We start from the raw sequence: 25891 nt of genomic DNA on the forward strand, positions 1-25891 counted from the left end.
CATTGGGAGCGCAGTCTTAACCACTGGACCACCAGGGAAGTCTCTGTGGGGTTAATTTTAAAATGTCTCCAGAGTTCCCATGAGAGATTGCTCCAGGCCTGCCCCGCCTTGGGACTCTGCTTGCTCTCTATGTTTCCTTAGCCTCCTTTCTTCCCAGGTCTCACTTCCCCACTCACCGCCCAACCAGTTTTTTTTCTGGGAACACTTCTTTTTTTTAAATTTTATTTTATTTTATTTATATTTATTTTTGGCTGCATTGGGTCTTTGTTGCTGTGCGCAGGGGCTACTCTTCGTTGCGGTGCGCAGGCTTCTCCCTGCGGTGGCTTCTCATGTTGCGGAGCACAGGCTCTAGGGCATGCAGACTTCAGTAGTTGTGGCGCATGGGCTTAATTGCTCCGCGGCGTGTGGGATCTTCCCGGACCAGGGATTGAACCCGTGTCCCGTGCACTGGAAGGCAGATTCTTAACCACTGCACCACCAGGGAAGCCCTCTGGGAACACTTCTTAAATAAATAATTTTTACATGAATCCTCTTCTTCAAGTCTCTGCTTCTGGAAACTCAATCTAAGACAGCCTCATCTTTCAGAGTCCTTGCTGGTTCTTGGCCACTGCAAAGTGGGACAGAGTGGGCAGCCCTTTGTTTATAAAGCACTGTAAGCATGCTGCAGATGTGAAAGGTAGACCCTGGGATGAGGAAAGGGTGGAGACTTAAATTGTTTCAAATCAAAGGGAGAGAATTGGGCTTCTGAAGGAAACCTGGAGGGGTAAGAAGAGGCAAAAGCTGGGAGTTTGAGGCGGAGAAGGGGATGAGCCACAGGGCAGTATAAAATGTCTCTGTTGCACCAGACCTTCAGTAAGGACTGCTACTCATACAGACACTGTGTGGGCGTGATGTTTGGGGTAAGGCTGCTTGGGATGCGATGCTGCAGTGCGCACCAGAAGGGCAGGATGAGAAGGCAAGACGGTCCTGAAACTGAGCTCATTCAGTGGAAGCAGGGATTCTGAGCCAGAGAAAATATAATCCACCACACGTGCACTGCACACACACACACACACACACACACACACACACACACACACACACACATGCACCAGTCTACCAAGAGGGGAAAGGGATAAGATTCCTCCTCTGAGATCTGAGTTATGCATGAAAAGGACAAACTTGAAATAGCTGAAGGATAAGTTCTAAAGTCATTGCAAGAATATCCAAAGGCAGCTACAGCATTGCAACAGCAGTTCCCAGTGAAAATCGATAAGGTGACTCCCACAGCAAACAGGAGTTCATGGAAGGTGGGGGAGGCAGTGTCATCCAAACCCACCACAAGGGTCTTACAACATGGCACCACCACCCCACGTGACCTGAGCTCTTTCCCTGCAAGCCCAGCCCATGACAGAGTCAGGCAGCCCTCCTCCCTCTGCCCTGCTCACCCAGGGTCTCAGCAGCCAGTGCCCAGAGCCCTGCCCCTTCCCTGCCTCCCTCTTCTCCACCCTGCTGCCAGCTTCCTCTCCCTGTGTGCCAGGGTCTCAGCGGCGGGTGTTCCAGGGTGAATGAGGTCTAATGTGGTCGGGAGCTGGGAGCCCGCCTCTCAATCCACTCCCATCTCTGACTCTTTCCCCTTTTAAGTCTTTATTCCACAAACATTTATTCACCACATGCAACTCACCAGGAACTGCTGTCTTTGTTCTGTCTCCATCCCTGTTCCTGTTTCTTTTTTACTCTCTCTCCCTGACTCCATTCCTGACTCTTTTTTTCCTCCTTTCCTCTCTTTCTCTCTCCACCTTTCTCCCCTTCCCTCTCTCTGTATCCCTTCTCCCAGTCCTGGCCCCTTTGAATTAAATTGTCCTGAATCTCTGAAGACAGATGACACAGCAAATTTGACAGTGCCCACAGTAACTGACAAGTCACAAAGCAGTTTGTGGTAACAAGTCCTTATTTTTGTTGTTGTTGTTATTAGGAATAACCGTGTAACAAATGTGATTTTAGATCTTTATCTATGTCTCTGATTAATTCCTTCAAGAGCACTCCCTAGGAAGAGTATTTTTAGGTCAAAGGGTACAGGCATTTTTAAGGCTTGTGATATAATTGGAAAATTGCTTTTTCAGGAATATTGCACATGTAACTGGACTTCTTTAAGTTCATACCAACTTCAGGTTTAAGATGGGGTCACACATGTTTCTCCAGGGTCCTTTGAAGACACTCATGTTCTGGAATATCTCTGTGGATTGGTTGGTTTGCAGAGGACATGCCCAATCCCCTTTCTGCACACTTAAATATTCATTTGTTGATTTATTCAGCACACACTTATATCAAGCATGTGCCATGTGCTAGTAATGACCCTGGACTAGACTTTGGTGATTTTTTTTGGCTACACAGCATGGCATGTGGGATCTTAGTTCCCCGAGAAGGGATCAAACCCATGCCTCCTGCAGTGGAAGCTCAAAGTCTTAACCACTGGACCGCCAGGGAAGTCCCCTAGACTTTGGTGATTGAGAGTTTTGCCAGAATCATGGGTGACTCCTTCCTTCAGACTAGGCACAATTCTGGCATTTGGTATTTTTTAAATCAACAATGAGAATTTTCTTACAATGCGAGACAGAGCGTGATCAAAGATCATTTGACCAACCATTATTTTCCTACCCAGACAGTCATAAACAACATTCAGTTCTCACCCACACTGCCTTCAGACTTCATTGGTCAAGGCTTCTCCTTTTTTCAAACATCAAAACAGCTTTGGATGTCCTATAATTTTTTTTTTTTTTTTGCGGTACGCGGGCCTCTCACTGTAGTGGCCTCTCCCATTTCGGAGCACAGGCTCCGAACGCACAGACTCAGTGGCCATGCCTTACAGGCCTAGCCGCTCTGCGGCATGTGGGATCCTCCTGGACCAGGGCACGAACTCGCGTCCCCTGCATCGGGAGGCGGACTCTCAACCACTGCGCCACCAGGGAAGCCCTGTCCTATAATTTTTAATCAATGCTTGCTATAGACCGAATGTTTGTGTCCCTCCCCAAATTCATGTGTTGAAACCTAATCCCCAATATGACGGTATGAGGAGGTGGGGCCTTTGGGAGGTGATTAAGTCATGAAGGTGGAGCCTTTACCAATGTGATTAGTGCCCTTATAAAAGAGACCCCAGGGAATTCTCTGGTGGTTCAGTGGTTAGGACTCCACACTTTAACTGCTGAGGGCCTGGGTTCAATTCCTGGTTTGGGAACTAAGATCCCACAAACCACGTGGCGTGGCCAAAATTAAAAATGATAACATAAATAAATAATAAAGGAGACCGCAGAGAGTTTCCTCACCCCCTTCCTCCATGTGAGGACACAATTAAAAGAAGGTTATCTATGAACCAGGAAACAGACCCTCACCGAACACCAAATCTACCAAGTACCTTGATCTTGGACTTCCCAGTCTCCAGAACTGTGAGAAATAAATATATGTTGTTTGCAAACCACCTCCTCTATGGTAATTTGTTATGGCAGCCCAAACAAACTGAGACACTGCTTCAAAGAAGGGAGGTGTTTTTCCCCCTTTATTTCCTCCCCTAGGGTAGAATTCATGGGTCATGATCCCCATCCATATTCTTTTCCCTTTTCTGAGGTAGGTTCAATGGCTGGCCTCTCTCTGTTATCCAACGGGTACATGAAAATATCAAGCATTATATACTCAACTTGTTGCAACCTGTGCTCACATGCTCACAGATTCATAGATTTTGGTGTAACTTGCTCACTAATCACAAATTTTAGCTATTCAGTGAGTGTCAATGGATGTTTTTAGGTTTCCAAAGAGGAATTCAACTACAGATCTCCCAGAACGTTTAGATGCACTTAGAAGCTTAACAGTGCATGTTAATCAGATAATCACAATACAGTATGATAAAAGCTTTTCTGAAGTTGTACTATATGGGAGGTAGGATTTGAGGGGGGACCCAGAGGATAAGTCCAAAACACAACAAGCAAGGGCGAAAGACCTTATTAACTGTGTATCAGTCAGCCACTGCTGCATAACAAACACTGAAATTATCTCAGTGTCAAGCAACAATACATATAGTATTAGTAAATTTCTCACTCAGGTGACTGGAGGTTTGCTGGGCATTGACCTTGATCTTGTCTGGGCTTACATGAGCATGGCTCTAAGCCATGGATTTGGTTCAGGTCTATTCTGTGCATTCTGGACCTCATGTGTACTAATATCCCATTGGCCAAAGTAGGTCATATGGCAAAGCTGACAATCAAGGTGCAAGGAAATACATTCTTCCCATGGAGGTGTAGTGAGAAGCAATGAATATCTGCTGAATAATCATCTAATCTACCACAAGCAGGATCTTATAGAACCAAGGGATGTTGTTCTAGGGAAAAGTAATAGGAACGACTAGAGAGGAACCACATCAGGAAAGACAGGGGGACACAAAGATGTGTGAGACATTTTGGGAATTGTGGGTGTTTTGAAGGACAGAAGCCCAGGGCACTTGTGAGAGATGTTGAGTATGTGTAGGAAGCTAAGTCAAAAGAGGGAGACAGGACCCAGTATTTCAGGGTTGGAGGAAACCTAAAAGATCTGGATAGACTGGGGCAAGATAAGATGCCTGCCCTCCCTTTTGGATTTTCAGGGGCTTCTGCTCTGTCTTTTGAAGTCTCTACTTCCTGGATGGGGGGATCCTTCCATTAATCCTCTGTGCTCTCTAGGCAACCAATATTACCTTCTCTTCACCATCCAAGTGAAGAACTGCATTAATTCTCCTTTTCCTCATCACCTCCCGTGCCCAGCATAGCATCTAGTAAATGTTTATTATATATACCCCAGAATATGTGAACAACTGGGAATTCTTTTTTCAAAATTACTTTTTTCTATTAAGGCATACTTATTGAAAGAATGGCACAAATCGTGAATAGGAAAGATGCATAGCCTGTTGGCAGAAATATCCACCCTCACACTTCAATCAATAGCCTTTCAGATTACATGCAATGTAATTACATAACTAAAATCATATATTGTTATCTTTAACCAGCTTTTTTATATCAACTCAAAACATAAACCTATCACATCCTTTTTAATGGCTGCATTGTCTTTTATTATATGGCTATAACATCATTTATTCAGTCTCTTAATTTTCACTGCTAAAAATGATATTCTGAAAAATATACTTTTAAATATATATCTACGGGCTTCCCTGGTGGCGCAGTGGTTGGGAGTCCACCTGCCAATGCAGGGGACGCAGGTTCGTGTCCCGGTCCGGGAGGATCCCACATGCCGCGGAGCGGCTGGGCCCGTGAGCCATGGCCGCTGAGCCTGCGCGTCCGGAGCCTGTGCTCCGCAGCGGGAGGGGCCACAACAGTGAGAGGCCCACGTGCTGCAAAAAAAAAAAAAAAAAAAAATATATATATATATATATATATACACCTACTGGACTAGTTATTTGTCTAAGCATAAATTGCTAGAAGTAGAATAGTTTGTTGAAATGCATACTCACTTAAGCTTTTCATACATATTGCCAAGTTGCCTGCCAGAATGGCTGTATCAACATGCATTCCTATCACTGATGTCTGAAAGTAGCTTTCCTTCGCATACTTGACATCACTGGGTATTACACACATAGCTAATGTAAACAGTTTTATTTCATTGTTATTATAATGGAATGATGGCATTTTTATGTCTTTGTGAAAAAAACATATTTTTTGAACTGGAATTCTCCCAGCAGAGTCATCAACAAATGTGAGAGTAGAACACAGATATTTTAAGAAAGAGGACTTATTAAAGATAGAAATGGAAATCAATAAATGAGAAAGCAAAAAAAATAGAGTTGATAAACCTAAGAGCTGGCTCTTTTAAAAAGGAGGGGGTAAAACAGAAGAAGAAAAATTTAGAACTATCAAGCATGAGCAAAAAAATAGGGGATAAAACACAAAAAAACCCCACAATGCCAAATGTTAAAATTTATGTTATATGTCTAAAAATTTATCTGAAATGGCTTTCTTGAAAATATAAGTTCCTAAAATTGATTCTAAAGAACCAAAACCCCTTGATAAAATGGAAAAGGTTGTAAATAATCTAAGCCCACAAGCAACAGCACCCAGATGGTTTTATGAATGAGTTCTAGGAAATCTTATTTTAAAATACCATTTCTATGTCATTTTAACTAGATATTTAAACTAGCACAGGAAAAGATGTAATTTATAATACAAAAATGCAGTGTGTTTTATAATACAAAAGTCTAAATAGGCATTTATAGACATGAAAGTCTTAAATAAAATATTAGTAAGTTATACCCAGCAGCAGTATATTAAAAGAATTGTGCATCAGGATCACATAGTGTTTATTCCAGGAAGAATGATTGGTTCAACATTAAATAATGTATGTTGAATCAAGCATTCTGTAATACATTAGATGGTGAAAGGAAAAAAGCCTATGGTCATCTCAATATATGCCAAAAATGCATTAATTAAGATGTGACATCTATTTCAGATAATGATGATAATGACAATAATGGCAACAATGGTGGTAAATATCTTAGTAAGCAAAGAACGGGAGGGCCAAGGATACACATTTTTTTTTTAAATCAGAAGCCACAGCAGCAAACTTAATGGTAAAACATCAAACATTGTTTCCATTAAATGAGGTGCTAACTATTATTGCTGCTAATCAAAATGTTTCTGAAGTCTCAGAACAATGTCATTAGTTAAGAAAAAGAAATAAACGAGATCGATATTAAAATAAATAGCAAATTATCTTTACGTCCAGACTATACTCTTTTCATTTTAGGAAATCCATGAAATCCAACTGAAAATATTACTGAAACTAATAAGAGAAGTCAATAAAGTGGTTCAATATAAGAAATACAGTGAGAGGCCCGCGTACCGCAAAAAAAAAGATATTCTCAAGACTACATTTCCCATTCTCCCTTGCAGCTAGATGTGTTCATGTGACTAAGTTTTGACCAATGAGCGTGGGTTTTTTTTTTTGCTACATCCAGAAATCTTCCTCAAGAGACTGCTTACATGCATCCTTTCCCCTTCTCTAACCACTTTGTCTTTCCTGCTGCTTGGGACGTGAAGTCTGAGGATAAGTCTGGGTAGACTGGACTTTGAGGATGAAGTTCACATGCTAGTTACGGCAGAGCAGAAAGCTGGAAGGAGCCTGGGTTCCGGAGGTTTTTATGAAAGAGAAAAACCACATCAGCTCAAGATTGCCTACATCTGGACCTTAACATGAGGGAAAAATGGGACTAACTTTTTTTTTTTTTTTTTTTTTTTTTTGGCGGTATGCGGGCCTCTCACTGTTGTGGCCTCTCCCTTTGCGGAGCACAGGCTCCGGACGCGCAGGCTCAGTGGCCATGGCTCACGGGCCCAGCCGCTCCGCGGCATGTGGGATCTTCCCGGACCGGGGCACGAACCCGTGTCCCCTGCATCGGCAGGCGGACTCTCAGCCACTACGCCACCAGGGAAGCCCCTGGGACTATCTTATTTAAGCCATTTTTATTTTGGGTTTTGTTCGTTTACAGGTGAATCTAATCCTATCTTAATAAACTTTCATATTCCCCTCATGCTTATATAATTATATTCAGACTTATTTAAGACACGTACACAAGTATTATACAGTAAGTCCCGTACATATGAACGAGTTCCGTTCCAAGAGTGCATTCATAAGTCCGATTTGTTCGTAAGTCCAACAAAGTTAGCTTACAAACCCAACTAACACAATCGGCTATATAGAACTGTACTGTAATAGGTTTATAATACTTTTTACATAAATAATACATTTTTTAAAAAACCCAAAAATAAAACATTTTTAATCTTACAGTACATTACCTTGAAAAGTACAGTAATACAGTACAACAGATGGCATACAGAGATTGGCATCGAGTGAACAGGCAAGAAGAGTTACTGATTGGAGGAGGGAGAGGAGGTGGGAGATGGTAGAGCTGAAGGATCGTCAACAATAGGAGACGGAGGGCAAGCTGTAATTTCACTCACGCCTGACGTTGATGGCTTAGGTTCTGGTTCCTTGCTGGATTCAATTCTATCTACCCTCTTGAAAAAATAATCCACTGATGTCTGGGTAGTAGCTCTTTTTTTCTCGTCATAGATAAAGGTAGCACTGGATTGCGTTCTGAATGGCTGCTGCGACCTTCGTGTACTGTTCTACGTTCGGATCCTGTGCCTCAAAAATTAACAATGCCTCCTCAGATAAAGAAAATCCCCTTGCTATTGCCTGTGTCGTGAATCTCTTCGGTTCTTCAGTTACTCCTTCTTCCTCTTGTCTCTCTTTGCGCTTTTAGCAGTACCAGCTGTATCACCGCTGCTTTTACTCTTGCTTCTGGATATCCTGGGCTTGAAATAAAGACACTGTGCTACTGCACTCTATACAGTACTGTACAGTAAAGAACACAAAAGCACAAACACTTGTAGAGGATGCACGCACGTGACAATGTACCCCAGACACGTGAACTAACCTATGGGACTGGACATGTGAACGCATGTTCACATCTTTGAAAGTTCGCAACTTGAAGGTTCATATGTAGGGGATTTACTGTATAGGTTTTTTTCATTATTTTCAGGGAGGGAAAAAATACTTTCTTCATCTTGTTTTCTTCGGTCAATACAACCTTGTGAAATTCTATCCATGTCAATTAGTATAGCTCTAATTCATATTTTTTGGTGACTTCAAACAAGTACCAGACCTGATTCCCCAATCCTCCCATTATTGGACATTTGCTTTGTTTCCAATTTTTCTCTCACTATTAACACAATGAAGTAGTAAACATATGTTCTTGTGTACTGTTGCTGTTGTTTCTGAGGGATAGAATCCTAAAAGTAGGCTAGCTGGATGAAGGATGAAGGGTATATGTACTTTTTTTCTTAGGGTGTATGTATTTTAAATTTTAATAGATGTTACTAGATTGATTTCCAGAAAGCCTGCATCATTTACATTTCTTTTTTTTTTTTTTTGGCTCTGCCCCGTGGCTTGTCGGATCTTAGTTCCCCAGCCAGGGATTGAAACTGGGCCCTCAGCAGTGAAAGCGTAGAGTACTAACCACTGGACTGCCAGGGAATTCCCTGCATCATTTACATTTCCATCAGCAGTGTATGAGAGCACCATTTCTCCACATCTTCACCAGCAATAGTTCCTTTTTATTCTTTAGCAGTCTAGTGGATGTAAAATCTTGTTACCTCAATTTGCTTTTCTCTATTAATTAATATCTGATAATATAAGACTCTTCATAGTTTTCAGGCATTTGTTCTTTCCTACGAGGTCACTTTATCCAATTCAAACAAAACCCTATGATAATCTAAATGGAATTCCAATAAATTGACATATAAATTTGGAGAAAATTAACATTTTTATATTAAGCTTTCCCTCCACTTTTTATTGATTTCTTTATGTCTTCCAATAAACTGTACAGTTTTTATACAGCCTTTCCTATGCCTTTCCTTTTTTATAATTAGTTCTTAAGTTTTGGACTTTTTAATTTAATGTAATTATTTTTGGCCGTGCCGAGTGGCTTGTGGGATCTTAGTCCCCCAACCAGGAATTGAACCCAGGCCCTCGGCAGTGAGAGCAATGAGTCCTAACCACTGGGCAGATAGGGGGTTCCCTCCTATGCCTTTCTTATTAAATGCATTCTTAAATATTCTTGATGTTTTGAAGTTATTATTAATAGAGTATTTCCCCATTTCCATTTCTAGGTATTTATTAGTAAAATGAGAGAAATGCTATGGATTTTTTATATATTTATCTTGTAAGAATCCGCCTTATCAAATTATCTTATTCATATATTTTTTTTTTAGTGGAACCTCTTGCATTTTGTTATTAAACAATAACATTAGAAAATAAGATATTTTTAGGGACTTCCCTGGTGGTGCAGTGGTTAAGAATTCACCTGCCAATGCAGGGGACATGGGTTTGATCCCTAGTCCAGGAAGATCCCACATGCCACAGAGCAGCTAAGCCCATGTGCCACCAACTACTGAGCCTGCGCTCCAGAGCCCACGAGCCACAACTACTGAAGCCTGCGCACCTACACCCTGTGCTCTGTAACAAGAGAAGCCACTGCAATGATAAGCCCATGCACCGCAACGAAGAGTAGCCCCTGCTTGCTGCAACTAGAGAAAAGCCTGTGCGCAGCAACAAAGACCCAATGCAACCATAAATAAATAAATAAATAAATTTTTAAAAAAGGAAAATAAGATTTTTTTAGCTTTTTATTTCCAATGCTTATGTTAGTTATTTCATTTTCTCTTTTGGCATTTTCTAGAACCTCCAAAACCATGATAAATAATAACAGGCCAAGTTGCTTGGCTTTTTATTCCTCTCCTTCAATTGCTAGTGTTCCTCCACTCCTATCCTTTTTTTTTTAAAATATTTATTTATTTATTTGGTTGCACCGGGTCTTAGTTGCAGCAGGCAGGCTCCTTAGTTGTGGCATGCAAACTCTTAGTTGCAGCATGCATGTGGGATCTAGTTCCCTGACCAGGAATCGAACCTGGGCCCCTTGCATTGGGAGCATGGAGTCTCATCCACTGCGCCACCAGGGAAGTGCCCCCTCCACTTCTATCCTTGGTTGGACCACTTCACATCTTATTCGAGGCCGAGAATAATGTCTGCTTTTCCCAACACTCTATCCCTTGCACCCGGAATAGGGCTGAGCACATACTGTAAAAATGGGAAATATATATATATTTGAAGAAGCAGAAGTAGCCAAATGTTGAGTTCACTGAGATCAAATAAGATAAGAATTCAAAATGCATTTTAGATTTAACAAGAAGAAAGTCATTGATGAACTTGGTGTTAGTATTTTAGTGGTTGGGACAGAAGCCACAGGACGGAAATTTTGGGAATAAGGCACGTGAGGCATGAAAGAACTTTTTGTGCAAACCTTTGGGTGCCTGAGCTCCCCTCGTGCTTATGGGGCACTGACAGCATCTCAGAATGGCAGAGCCTGTGGTGTACACAGAGCTGAGATGAGCCATGCTGAGGACTTTGAGCTCCAGCTTGGAGGCCCTGGGCAGCTATGGAAGAACTTTAGAGAGTCATGCTATTCGAGGTGCTTTTTAGAAAGATCACTCCTTCTAAAGAAAAGAGAATACTGTTTCTTGAATTCAGCCATTTCCCTCCATCCTTATTTGCATCGCCTTTCCTCAGATCACCCCGCTCATCTCCTCTCAACATATGGATTGCTGCTACACCTTCCTGGTCTCTCTCCATACGTTCTTGTCCCTTGTCATTTCATTTTTCACATCAGCCTCCAAGGTAATCCCTTTATTTTGTTTTTGTTGTTTTGTTTTTCAGAGTAACTTTTTCTAGGTTACAAATCTAGTCATGCCATTCTTCTGCTTAAAATACATTATTGGGGGCTTCCCTGGTGGCGCAGTGGTTGGGGGTCCGCCTGCCGATGCTGGGGACGCGGGTTCGTGCCCTGGTCCGGGAGGCTCCCGCGTGCTGCGGAGCGGCTGGGCCCGTGAGCCATGGCCACTGGCCCTGCGCGTCCGGAGCCTGTGCTCCGCGGCGGGGGGGTGCGGGGGGCGGGGGGTAGCGCGGCAGTGGGAGGCCAACGTACCTACAAAAAAAAAAAAATACATTATTGGGAGTCAGTAAAGCATCACTCTGGCTTCTATGGGATCCAGACTTCCCAGGTGAGCTCCTGACTGTGTCAACATCCATCCTTTGGTTGATAGGAATGAGCTAGCTTTTATACTTACCTATATTTATCTGGGAAATGACCCAGATAAATATCTTTGGAATCCTAAGGAGAAGGTCAGTTTCTACGCTAGGGAAACAGAGCTCAATGAGGATCCAGTGACCATTCTTTGAGGTTTTGGGGGTGAAGATCTCCTCAAAACTATTTATTCTGCCACCCCAGAGCCAGTTCAAATTGTGCTAAAAGCTGTTAATGGTGCTTATCCCATTCCTCTGCTGAATGTTCCTTATAGGAGGTCTTGATGCCCCGTGTCTGCTGGGATGGGAGAATGAGTTCTCTGGAAACAGTCTGGTCTATAGGTCTGTGTCTGAGGAGAGAACCAGGAAGATTTGATGGGGTTTAGGAAAGAGTTCTTGGAAGAATCCACAATCAAACCAGTTCAAGGCTAGGATTCAGTAATAGATGATGCTGACACTGATGTGGCAGGACTGTTTCCCTTCTCAAATCCTGATACCTCCTGAGGCCAAGATAGCACAGGTGGTAAAACGGTTAGATTCTGAATATATTTTGAAGATAGAGCTGATAGGATTTGCTGACAAATTGAACATAGGATAAGAGAAAAAGAGATAGACCAAGGTTTTGGAGCTAAGCAATTGGAAGCATGGAGTTGCTGTTTCCTGACATGGTGATGCTATAGGATGAGCAAGTTTTGAACAGGTCTGAAATTTTAATTTTGGACATGTTATGTCTGAGATGCTATTAGACATCTAAAGAAGGATATCAAGCAAGGAGTTGGATATGCAAGCCAAGAGTTCTTGAGAGAAGTCAGGGTTGGAGATATAAATTTGGGGGTGTTTAGAGCCATGAGACTGGATGAGGTCACCAGGAAGTAAGTGGAGATAAAGAAGAGCATCAAGGACTGAGTCTGGGGAAATCCAGCTTAGTTGGAGAGATGAGGAAGAAGCAACAGAGAAGACTAGCAAAGAGTAGTTATTGAAGTAGAAGGAAAACTAGAAGAATGCACCATCATGGAAGGTAAGCACAGGAAGTGTTTCCAAGAACAGAGAATCATCAACTGTGCCACATACTGCAGGTAGGTTGTATTAGTCCCAGCAGAACTAAGCTGCCGTGATAGAGACATCCCCGTGTCTCAGTGGCATAGGCAATATGTTTATTTCTCACTCGTATAAAGTATATTCAGCAGCAGAGGGGAAGGATAAAAGGAAAGGAGAAGCGGTTCTCTGCTCCATGGTGATAATCAGGGTCCCATGATGCCAGAGGCTGAGTCATCTTCAGCTTGTGGTTTTCTTTTTCAATTTTATTCATTTATTTATTTTTGGCTGCATTGGGTCTTTGCTGCTGTGTGCAGGCTTTCTCTAGTTGCAGCGAGTGGGGACTACTCGTCATTGCGGTGTGTGGTCTTCTCATTGTGGAGGCTTCTCGTTGTGGAGCATGGGCTCTAGGCATGCAGGCTTCAGTAGTTGTGTCATATAGGCTCAGTAGTTGTGGCTCGCAGGCTCTAGAGCACAGGCTCAGTAGTGGCGCACGGGCTTAGTTGCTCCGCGGCATGTGGGATCTTCCCAGACCAGGGTTCAAACCCTTTTCCCCTGCATTAGCAGGCAGATTCTTAACCACTGCGCCACCAAGGAAGTCCCTCAACTTGTGGTTTTCAAGGTCACTAAGGGTGCCTATGTCAGCCAGTAAATGGGGCTGGCAGTTGAGGATGGTGCACGGGAAGTGTATTGGTAAGAGTCTGGCAAGAAACAGGACACATTCAAGTTGGGTAATTTGAGAAAGGTTTAACAAAGAGACTACCTATAAAGGTGTGAGTAGGACTTCCCTGATGGTCCAGTGGTTAAGACTCTGCACTCCCAATGCACGGAACGCGGGTTCCATCCCTGGTCAGGGGACAAAGGTCCCACATGCTGTGCAGTACGGCCAAAAAGTAAAAAAAAAAGAAAGAAAAAAAAAAAAAGCTGTGAGCAGGGGCAGGAAAACTATTACAGGATTCCTATAACTCTGATATGGTTGATAGTGGGAGCTATTACCATCCCAGGTCTGAAGAGACAAGAGAAAGTAAATGGTAGTGGAAATGGGGGAGAGAAAGAACTACATGAGGAGAGATGCTGGACTGAAGCTTTGATTTGAATCAGAGGAAAACAGCCAACTCAACCCCACAGGAGAGAGCCAGGGGAACAAATACCCTGACCCCACTCTGTTCCCTCCCTTCAGTCTCCTGCAGGTACCTCCCATTGACTCAACCCAACCAGAAACCAGAAGGCTCATTGATAAAAGTCCCCAGCGGTTAGGCTCCCGAGGCACATAACAGCGTGAGGAAGGTGAGGAGTGGATCTGGAGGAGCAAGTATCCAGTACAAGACGTTTCTATGAGTCAGGCTTGGAAGTTGCATAACTCCCTTCCACCCACATTCCATTGGCCAGAACCCAGTCATGTGGCCATATGTAACTACAGATAAGTTTAGGAGATATGGTCCAGATAGGAAGAAAGAGATTTGGTGGCCAGATAACCCCTCTCCAACTCATGGTCAAGCAAGATAATAACTGTGCATTGACCACTGGATTTAGCAATATGGAGGCCATTAGTGATTACAATAATCCAGTCTTGGTAGAGTGGTGGCTGTGAAAACCTAAGTGGAGTGGATTCAAGAGAGAGCGGGAGGAGAAAAATTTGGACACAGCAATTATTAACAACTACTTTCAACAAGTTTTGCTGTACAGGGAAGCCAAGCAGTGAGGTAATAGCTGGAAAGGTTGTGAGATCAAGAGGATTTTGCTTCTTTTTTTTTTGGCCTTACCACTCAGCTTGCAGGATCTCAGTTCCCCGACCAGGGATTGAACCTGGGCCACAACAGTGACAGCGCTGAATCCTAACCACTATACCACCAGGGAACTCCCTTGCTTTGTTTTTTATAATGAAGAAATAAAGCATATTTTTATGCTGATAGGATGTTCCAGTAGAAAAAAAAAAAATGATGCTTCAGGAAAGAGAGAGTAAATTGCTGGAATGATGTCCTTGAGTAAGAAAGAAAGGATGGGATCTAGTGATAAGGCAAAGGTTGGCCTTGGGAAAGAACACAGGCAGTTCATCTGTAGTGACAGAAAGGAAAGCAGGATATATGGACAGAGTCCAGGTGGGGAGTAAATGTGTGCTGTCGAAGTTCTTTTCCAATCACTTGTATATTCTCAGTGAAACAAAAAGCACAATTGTCCGCTGGGAGTGAGTCCGGAGGATTAACTGTCAAGGGTTCGAGCAGAAACGAGACAATACAACATAGTTACCTAAGAGGATATGAGAAGTTATACCCAGAAGTTAATCTTCCCAGTGGAGATGGTCCAAGTGTCTCTAAGATATTCCACTCTGAGTCCACACCCAGGTGAAGCCCTCTGGCCCTGCCTTTCTCCATTCTATCTATAGACCTCTCCTTGCCCTAATCCAACATCAGAACTAGATGGTAATAATAGATAGCACTTTTTGAGCACTTACAAATTCCAAGCACTGCTCTAATCACCACACATGTATTTAGTCATAATAACTCTATGACGTGGGTACTACTGTTATCAACCCCGTTTTATAAAGGCACAACAGATGCCCACACTGAATTCAAACTCAAGTAGTCTGGCTCCAGAACTGCCAGTCAAAGGTCTGGCTTTTGACTTCCTTTTTTTTTTTTTTTCCATGCCGAGGGGCTTGAGGGACCTCAGTTCCCCGACCAGAGATTGAACCTGGGCTATGGCAGTGAAAGCCTGGAATCCTAACCACTAGGCCACCAGAGAACTCCCTTGACTTCTACATGTAGATCTATACCTACCAGAAGTGTCAGAGTGATAAACCCTAGAGGGTGCTGGGCTTGAGAGGAGTAAATGAAATTTTAAAAGGTCAAGGGGCTGGGGCTCATGGGTGGGTATGAGATGCTGTGTTTAGGAGGGGCTTTCTGGGAACTTGCTGCTGAGAGATGGGTGGCCACATGGTGACCCAGAGAGCCTAGGACCAAAAGGCACAGCCAATATCAGGAAGACAGGGACGAGCTGAATAGGCTGGAAGAGACCCTCACGTCTTCCCCATCCTGTGTAAGCTCTGCATCAATCAGCATATAATGCTTGATTTAATGTTGACTTAACGTTCCCCTGGTTCCATGTATGTTTCACTGGCTGAGAGAATCTGATCTGTTTCCATGATAGGGAGGCATGGTGCTGTGGTGGCAACAGTAATGATGATACTATGGTAAACTAGCTCCCAACCAATGAACACTTCATCAACGAACAATGAACTTCATGAACTTTATCAATGAAAAATTTATCAATGAGTGAAGAACCATGTATTTTTTTTTACATTATGTCATTCAATTCTTCTAATACCCCTGTGAGGCACCCAACACTATTCCCATTTTCAGATGAGGAAAGTTAGGCTCAGAGAGGTTGTATCAGATGCCCAAGGTCACAAAGGTGGTAAGTGGTGGAGCTGGGGCTTCAACTCCAGGCTTTTAGAGTTGGAAGCCTGCACTGGCTACGCTGTATCACCTGACTCTCTATTTGGGAATGAAGCACCAGGAGCGCTAGGGAACCCTACAGGGCCCTGATGGCCTCCAGGGCAGGGCCCCTGGATGAGAGCAACTCCCTTTAATGAAGGCAATTGAGAAACAATCCTCCTCTTTATTTGCCTATAACAGGGACTCAGCAAATCTAATTATCTTCCTGTGAACCAGTTAACTACTCAATTTTCTCCATTTGGGTAATTTATTACCAGAGTCAAATGCAGGATCCAGCTAATTTTGGAAAGATGCAGCTGTAGGGTCATCTGGGGAACAAGCCCAGCTGAGAAAGAAGGAAGAGCAGGCACCAGCCTCCGCTTGGAGGGAGAGGGGGCAAGCTGAGGGGCCCCAGGGCCGGCTGGAGTGAAGGGCAGGGAGAAGACCTGAGGCAGGCTGGCCGGGATTCCCTCGGTACCAGAGAGCAGCAAAGTCAGGGTCTTGGGTCCGGGAGGGCAGAGCTGCCATTGCAGCTGCCAGCATCCGCTCAGGGGAGGGATGGGGGCACTTCAGTCACTAGCTGTTTTAACTGTTTCCTCTCTCACTTTGAGGGACGCGCGGGAATCAGTCATCCCCTTCGGCCTCACGGTCTCATTTGGAGCCAGCTCACAAAGGTGTCATCCACAGAAGGAGAGAAATCTTAGGTCCTGCCTCTATCAACACACGTCAACATTGCTAACATTTATCAAAAGTCGGTCCTGTCGCATTCGGAGGAGGTTAGGTGCTGTCACTTCCTGAACTACAGATGAGAATGCTGAGGCTCGGAGAAGGGATGTACTATATATCTATTTTTTTTCAGATTCTTTTCCATTATAGATTATTACAAAGTACTGAGTATGGTTCCCTGTGCTATACAGTAGGTCCTTGTTGGTTATCTATTTTACAAATAGTAGTGTGTATATGTTAATTGCAAACTCCTAATGTATCCCTCCCCTGCTTTCCCCTTTGGGAACCATAAGTTTGTTTTCTATGTCTGTGGGTCTATTTCTGTTTTGTATATAAGTTCATTTGTATCATTTTTTTTTAGATTCCACATATAAGTGATATTACATGACATTTGTCTTTCTCTGTCTGGCTTACTTCACTTAGTATGATAATCTCTATGTCCATCCATGTTGCTGCAAATGGCATTATTTCATTCCTTCTTATGGCTGAGTAATATTCCATTGTGTATATATACCACATCTTCTTTATCCATTCATCTGTCTATGGACATTTAGGTTGCTTCCGTGTCCTGGCTGTTGTAAATAGTGCTGCAGTGAACATTGAGGTGCATGTGTCTTTTCGAATTGTGGTTTTGTCCGGATATATGCCCAGGAGTGGGATTGTTGGATCATATGATAGTTCTATTTTTGATTTTTTGAGGAACCTCCTACTCTTTTCCATAGTGGCTGAAACAATTTACATTCTCACCAGCAGTGTAGGAGCGTTCCCTTTTCTCCACACTTTCTCCAGCATTTATTGTTTGTAGATTTTTTGATGATGGCCATTTTGACTGGTGTGAGGTGGTACCTCATTGTAGTGTTTTTGTTTGTTTGTTTAATTTTTTGGCCACGCCACATGGCATGAGGGATCTTAGTTCACTGACCAGGGATTGAACCCGTGCCCCCTGCAGTGGAAGCTTGGAGCCTTAACCACTGGACCAGCAGGGAAACCCCCTCCTTATAGTTTTGAATTGCATTTCTCTAATAATGAGCTCTTAAAGCAACATGCTACGCATGCAATTTTCTAGCACCACCAGCGTAAAGAATGGGGGTGTTTGGGGCAACAAGGTTTGGAGAAGCATTGGCTCACTAAACAAAGTCCTGATCAAGGATGTTCAGACCTTCAGTGAGCTCCTCAGGGGAAGGGGGCTTTGGGAGCATCAAGAGAGATGAGAGAAAACCTGGTGAATCTGTCTCTTGGGCCAGTTGCTGGGGGCAGAGGGTTGGGGTGGGAGTATGCTGAGTACTTATACTATATGCCAAGAAGTGTGATAATCACTTTTTCATGCTTTAACTCATTTAATCCTAACGATGATCCAGGAGGTGGTCATTCTTATCATTGCGGTGTACAGATAGAGAAACAGAAACACAAAATTTAATCCCTTGCCCTTGGGAAAAGAAGCTGAATTCAAAATCCGAGCAGTTTAACTCCACAGCCGCCCTCCAGCCAACTGTGCCCTGGCAGAGGTCAGAGGGAGAGCAGGTGGGGAGGACACCCAAACCATGGACAGCTCCCTGTGGCCCTGTGCTTGAAGAGCCAGGTTCCTGAGGCTGGTTGCTTGTACCTCCTGACCACCACCAATATCTGCCCATTGTGAAGAGCTCTGATTTCTTGCAGAGGGAAGTTCTCCTTGGACTGATACTGAGGGCCCAAATGCTCTGGCTTGATTAGACTTCCTGAAAAGCCCTGTGGAGTTGAGTCCTGAGCCAGACACATCCGTCCTCAGGGTTCTGGAGACCCATCCTCTGAGATGTCAGAGTTTTCTCCAGGGTGAGTCAGACAGAGAACTGCTCCCCACATCAGCCCAACAGTCACTTCTCCTGTCTAGCCCTGCCCTTCCCACATCTGCCACTACTTCCCACATCCCATTACTATGGGAAAGCCAGTCCCCTCTGCCTCCATTTCCCCATTTGTACCACAGCCATCCCTGCAAAAGCCCAGGGCCAAAACTGGATGTGCCAAAATTAGGTCTTCCCCCTTTTGCCAGCCCTGATGGGAGTTTCCAAGTTCAAAGCCAAGCTCCCCAGCCCAAGCTGCCGGCCTAGAGCCCCAGCAGGTGCAGCCTAGTTGCTAAGCAACATCTCTGGATCTCTGTGTGTTCCTGTCACATGATTATCATTGCTAAGGAAACAAGTCCTCTGGCATCCCAGGACGCAGCAAGGCCTAGGCAACGGTGTGTTACCTGAGGTCTAACAAAAATCTTCCTGTCCCATGTTCCTGACGAGTTGTGAGTCCCTACACTGCTACAGGAGACTATCAGATTGACCCCTGCCTTTTACCCAGGCATTGGCTCTTTGAAGGGAGTACCTAAACTGGAGTCTTGGTCATTCCTTGGGTATTCATAGAATCCAGTTCTTTGGGATGGTCAGTAGCAAGAGTGGCTTTAAAGGGATGTTTTAATATACCAGGACTCAGAAGACAATCTTACATTCCCAATTCCTCCACTTCTATCTATAGCTTCCGCTCTAGGGGCAGAATGAAAATGATTTGGATTGGAGACTGGGAAAGCTGAGGAGGGGCTATGGACAAGAGGGTCATAGCGAGGTCTCAGTACTACAGCACCAAGAGAGCCAGACAGGGGTTTGCTCCCAATACCATCCCATACACCTACAGCTCAAACACTATAGGAAGATGGATGCCACATCAGAGGATGTCACAGTCTCCCTGGTGGGCTTGCCTCCCTGGATTCTCCAATCCAGACTTCCTGGGGTTCCCTAGATGGGACTGGCCCAGAAATGAGGTGGAAATGAGGAAATCTCTCTGAAAGACAAAATGATAAAGAGATGGGCAATAAGAAAGGAAATATGAGAGAATTTGGGCACCAATGAGGAGGTACAACAATTGAGTAATAGAAGTTCTAAAAATAAAGAACAGAGAGAACAGATGGAAGGAAATTATCCAATAAGTAGTAGAAAAATATTGAAAATACTTGAAATATCCCAGAAAATGTGAGTTTTCAGATACAAAGATTCTAAAGAATAGCCAAAACCAACACTGAAAATATTTCTACCCCCAAATCACACCTTTGAGGAATATCAGATCACTGGTGACAGAAGATCCCAAAAGCTTCTAGGGAGTTCAAACGATTTTCATAGAAAATATCAAAATCATAATGGCATCAGACTTCGCAAGTAGAAGACGGAAGACCATGCAGCAACATTCACTAAACATCCAAGGAAAATGATTCCATCCTTTCCATTATAGCTGCTTTTATTTCCAAGACTTCTTTCCTGATGTGATGCATCCCCCTTTTATAACACCCTGTTCTTCTTTCATGGGTGCAGTGTCTAATCTTATCTCCTGTCTATCATCTTGAATTCCTTCAAATTGCACCTGTTAGTTTGGATCTCTGTCTTTCACACTGGAGCTTTTCTCAAATGTTTGGGGATGTTTAGTGGTTGTTTGGATGATTAGATTAGATTTAGGTTTAGAAGTCTAGGTTACCTGATAATACATAAGAGGAAAGCATGAGAAAACGAATCAGAAGCTCTTTGCACTTGGCTTGGGCATGTGGTTTGAGAACTTCACTGTGAGGTGACCCCCAGGATCCATTTGTTAGACCCTTCTTAGGCTGGGCAGATTCCTCAGAGAGGAGGGTTGGCCACAATCCTGCCTAGAGGGTATGATCCTGGCATCCTAGCAGCTTTGAAAGAAGAAATGAGTGGGAGTTTCAACATTCAGTCTGAAAACATTGTTTTCAGCAGGGGACACCCCTGGCCTCAGTTGTAACTGGCATCCCCAAATATAGAAGCCCAATTTTACCTTCTCTGAATAGTCTGCTGGGGCTGTGGAGGAGAACTGGGGGTCCACATTTTAGACTTTAAACCAATCTTCCTGTTCTAGCCCCATCTGGTGGTGCTACCAATCACCGAGCTTTTTTTTTGGAGGGGGGTGGATTCTGTTGTGAAAACAGGTCTCTGATTCTTGGCTTTTCCCACAGCCAGTTTAAGATAGCTTTTTGGGTCTCCTAAGTCAGCCCGCATTCGTTCACCTGCTCTCCAGCTTCTAAAATTTTATTCCTGCTTGGGGACATTATCCCCTCTCCCACCCTCTTCACCTTTGTAGATTTAAACCTTTAAAAAACTCCTGCACTGTTATTACTTTAGTAGGATTATTTAATAGGATTTGGGGGAAGAAGGTTAGTAATCAGTTACACTTGTTCAATTTGCCATCTTGAATAGAAAGTCTTGAATAACAACCAGCACTAAACACATGCGTCCAGACTGCCTGGATTTGTTTGTTTTGTTTTTGTTTTCTTTCTTTTTTTTTTTGCGGTACGCGGGCCTCTCACTGCTGCGGCCTCTCCCGCCGTGGAGCACAGGCTCCGGACGCGCAGGCCCAGTGGCCATGGCTCACGGGCCCAGCCGCTCCGCGGCATGCGGGATCCTCCCGGACCGGGGCACGAACCCGCATCCCCCGCATCGGCAGGCGGACTCCCAACCACTGCACCACCAGTGAAGCCCCAGACTGCCTGGATTTGAATGCTGGCTTTAGCATCCTGGCTGTAGCATGTACTGGCTACTTAACCATAGGCAAGTTTCAGAAACTCTGCCTCAGTTTTCTCATCTGTATAATGGAGATAATAGTGGTACTGAGACAGGCCTGGGACCTGGGACCCTTTGCTGCAGTGCTGCCATGCTTGCACCTGGACAAATGTCTTCTTGAGCTACAAAATACAAAGAAACTATAAGGGACTAAAAATAACTGTCTGCATGCTGCAGTTGGGACAAATTATGGACAAAAAGATACAAAAAGACCAAAAAAACCCAACAGCCACTTCTGAAGAGCAGAGAGCAAAAATGGTGTCGGGAGCAAAAGCAGGGTACTGTGCATGCTTCCTGCACTCAACACCACCAAAGGGGTGAGCAAAACACATAAGCCAGCCCTTCAGCCCGACCCCTGGACACACCCGCCACCCTCACCCCATATAACGAATCAGCTTGCCCCCTACTCAGAGAGTGCGCAAGGGAACCTGTTACTTGTTTTCACTCCCTCCTGCAGTCACCAGAGCCCCAGTAAAGCCTCGCCTGAATTTCTTATCTGTCCTCTAGTCCATTTCTATTGATTGGGGAAGGCCGAGAACCCTGGTTGGTAACAGTATATACTTCCCTTGAACGTTGTGAGCTCTAAGAATAGTGCTTAGCACATAGCAGACCATTCTACCTGAGATGATGAGATGAGAGGAGAGGATGGCGATGATCATGATGAAGATGTAGTGTTTACCGTGTGCTAACACCTGTGGCCGGGGGAATGAGTCTGGGGAAACCAAGATGAACATATCATGTGAGCTTCCACTCTTTCCAGTCCCAAACTGGTATGACTAGTTTTCCCACTCTGGTCTATACCATGTAAATACAGTATGTGCCCTAAGTAAACAACAAGCAGGTGGAAGTTCTCGTTGTGCAAATATGAATGGTAAACATACAATGTACACAGAGTATTCAAATGAACTGGAGGCTAGCAATGCAGGGCAGTTGTTTTCAAATATGGTTGAATCTCTTCTGTTTAAGTACAATGGCTGTGGGCACCATTTCCCAAATGACTTACTCACACATTTATTTCTGAGCATCCAAATCATGTTGTCTCTTACTTGTTTTGCAGGGCAAATGTCACCATCTGGATGAGGGAAACAGCACATGCTTGGGGCAGTGTCCCTCTCCCATTCCAACGGCTTAAGCAAAGTCTCCTCCCCCTTTCAATGAGCTTCCTTCATGTTTCCTTTCCTTTGGTAGGCTTGGCTTTCATCTTCCAAGCTCTGCTCTGTTTGTCCTGCTGAGTAGGCAGCAAACCGGCAGGTTCTGTGATCGTGCTGCTCAGCTTTAAAACAAAGAAAAACAAAACAAAACAACACTCTGTTGCAATTTGCAAACTTCCCCTCTTGGAAGGCATAAGCCACCAGGTTTTGTGAAAGTAACTGCTGCAGGGTCTTGAAATTGTTGAGGAAAAGACTGAAGTGGGAAAGAAAGAGAAAGATAGAGACAGAGGGAGGGAGATAAGCCTGGAGAGAGGGAGAGAAGGAGCTATAGAGGAAGGGAGGGAGAAAAAGAAGGGGTGAGGGAAAGAGGGAGGGAGGGAGGGAGGGTACCCCCTCACCCCAAGCCCCCAGGCTGAACCCTGCACTCAGCCTTTAAGAAACAAGGCTTCTTTATCATAAATGCATGTACCAGGCAAGGTTTTTCCACTGCAGATGCACTACCAAGCTGAAGATGACTAGACATTTTTTAAAAGATAGCAACTGAGCTAGTCCTGGAAGATGCAGCTATTCATGTTATCATTGTCACCATGCCCTGTTTGGAATGTTCTTCAACCAATAACCTGTATTTTGATGGCTCTCGCCCCCAGCTTCAAACATAAAACTTCCACTTCCAGGGGAGAATCTCAGAACAGATTATTCAGATTATTTGTAATTCATATTACAGTCTGTTTTCAGTTCTTCGAGTTCAGTCTCTCTGTCTGTCCACTCCACCTTAAGATTCAGGTATGATGTCCATTGGACACAAATCTAAGTGGGAGCCCCCTCTCTGAACTCAGAATTGCCCAGGATGAAGGCCTTACTCACTAGGTCATCTTGTTCTCTGGTTCCCTCTTTGTTTAGGGTGATTTTTCTCCCATGAAGCCCCTTATAGCCTCATGCCAATAGACATCTGGTTGACAAGCCCATTATTTCTATGGAGATATAACCAGACACTTCTACACCCCACACGTGGACACAGCTTAGACTAGGCTGGCAGCCCTGCTACCCTCTTGATCCCTGTAAATCTCTTCCAGTCTCTTTCATGAGCCTCTGCCTTCACCTACCAATTCCACCTTAAAGAGTGAAAATATGATCCTTCTATTAACCAGAGCCCTTGAGTGCTTTTTTGGAGCTTGGCTTCCAGGAGCAATGATACAATGTGCTGAATAACTCTGTCCTAATGAGCTCTGAGTACAAACAAGAGCTGTACTAATATATTGGAGAAACAAAGTAAGTAAGACTTATTCCTGCCCTGTGCTTTGGCTGCCGGTCTGGGACTCTATCCCCCATCCCCCCCAATCTCATCCACCCCCATAATTGATTGGTTTGAGGATTCCCCTGTCAGGCCCCAAGTTACACGGAAGCAGGCAGCTGTCTTTGGCTCAAAGGTGGAAGCAAGTCCTTATGGATCATCTGATCCCCAGCCAGCATCTCCAGCTACAGCCATGTCACCCTCAGATTGGCCTTCACTTTGGTTCTTGCTCAGTTTCTTGGCTAGAGAAGCGAACACTCCTCTTTCCTTCTGGGGCCACTTCTTCCTGCCATACTCTTTATTTTTACTGTGGGCCCACGGTGCTAACAACACAGCTCTCCACCTGCTCTCTTTGGGGGGAAACTCCTTGCCTACATTGCACTTGGCCTTGGGGTACTCCTCTCCCTGGACCATCATAGGCACTCAATTCATGCTAATTGGACCCTCTCCCTTCCTCCCTGGATTTTGAATCTGGAGCAGAATGATCCAAGGACGAAAGTGATTCCTGTGTAGTAGAGCTACTCCAACCAAGCTTCCTAAGGAGGCTACTAATTCTTGCTCCCTAGATTCTGGAGCAACCCTTGTTCCCGATCTTTCCGAAAGCTGACTGTTCTGCTTTCTTGACAATTCTGTGACTTTTCCTATAGCCTTCCAATAAATCCTTTTTAACCTTAAGTTAGCCCAAGTCTGTATCTGTTGCTTGCCACTAAGAGCCCTACCCGATTCCATAGGGATAGCCCTTTCTCCACCACGCTCTGTCGCCTGGGTTCATTTCAGAGGCAGGAAAGTTCAGGCTCATCCCCCTGCCACATGCCCACAACTCCCAGGCAAACTACAGCTTTTGATTCTTTGTTACCTTCTTTCAGAAAGTGGCCATCCTCAGTTTAAAAAACAAAAAGCTCCCATCCGTGATCCCTCTCCATCGATATTACCCATATCAGACAGGGCTCAACCAGGAAAACAGAACCACTCCGAATATTTAAAGGAGAGAGAATTCAAGGCAAAGAATTGGTTACATAAATGATGGAAGAACTGATAAGCCAAACGGAGGACTGCAAAGCAACTCAGAGCTTAACAATGACACGAAGCCACTACCACACCTAGGCTGGAGGGACAGAGAAGGCACAACTACTGCTGGGGATGCCGCCCGTGGTAGAGCTGGGGATAAACACCCTGGTTCTCCTTTCCTCCTGCTCTCCAGTCTTCTACCAGTGCCTCCCATGCTCAACCCAACTGTCACCCAACTGACAGAGGAGGCTGGGAAAGAAGGCTACGGGGTCAGCCCTGCTGTGACAGAGCAAAACAGGGAGAAGACAAGGAAGGGATCTGAGAGCAGAAAGACCTTGTACAGCACATGCTTCGTTATTTCAGTGACTTTTGTGAGAGTATGATTTCATTTTCAAACTAAATGAATTTAGCATTTAAATAGCACTTAATAAGTGTATGTCAAGGTTCAAAATGCATGCATTATTTTCATTCCTTCTTAAGTACAGACATTATCACACCACGCAAAATAGAAAAGTGTTCTCTACTGGCAACAGCTGTCTCTTGACCATGGTCTCAACATAATTGACAAACCTGTTCCTGTCTTTACTGTTCTCTTTGACTCATACTTTTGTAGAGTGAAGGGATGCAATAATCCCCACCACCGTGACCAAGAGCAGTTTTGGAAGCAGAAGTAGTGCCCCAGTATCCCCACACCTCCAGACGCTGCAGAAGCCAAACAACAGGGCAGTTACTATTTGGCAACTTAGTAACGCAAATTACTCAATTCCTCCCCTACCCTCCTGCCTTCTCCTGGCTTATTTCCCAGCTGCCAACTACAAGACAGGCTGGCCTCACAAGAGAGCGCAGAGAAATGGGAGTGATGTGACCACAGCACAGTGACAAAACAGGGTTCTCTTTCTTACATAAGGAGTCATTAAAATGTGTATAAACAAACATTTTGTTAGACGATTTGTTTTAGTTTCATTTTGCAATTTTAACTCTAAAAGTAATGCAAGTATGTGATTTGAGCAC

The 25891-nt window shown here is 44.2% G+C and overlaps 1 long non-coding RNA gene and 1 other non-coding gene across 2 annotated transcripts in view; one reads left to right on the forward strand and one right to left on the reverse strand.

Moving 5' to 3' along the window:
* Nucleotides 1-25891, forward strand: part of LOC114894988 — a 58305-nt gene that overhangs the window by 13324 nt on the left and 19090 nt on the right. The gene's annotated exons all lie outside the window — the stretch shown is intronic.
* TRNAD-GUC lies at nucleotides 14473-14544 on the reverse strand. Its single transcript has one exon. It is a non-coding gene; the product is annotated as a tRNA-Asp (tRNA).

This window comes from Monodon monoceros, unplaced genomic scaffold (genome assembly GCF_005190385.1).
Source record: "Monodon monoceros isolate NGI ecotype Baffin Bay Population unplaced genomic scaffold, NGI_Narwhal_1 Super_Scaffold_13, whole genome shotgun sequence".
Classification (NCBI taxonomy): Eukaryota; Metazoa; Chordata; class Mammalia; order Artiodactyla; family Monodontidae; genus Monodon; species Monodon monoceros.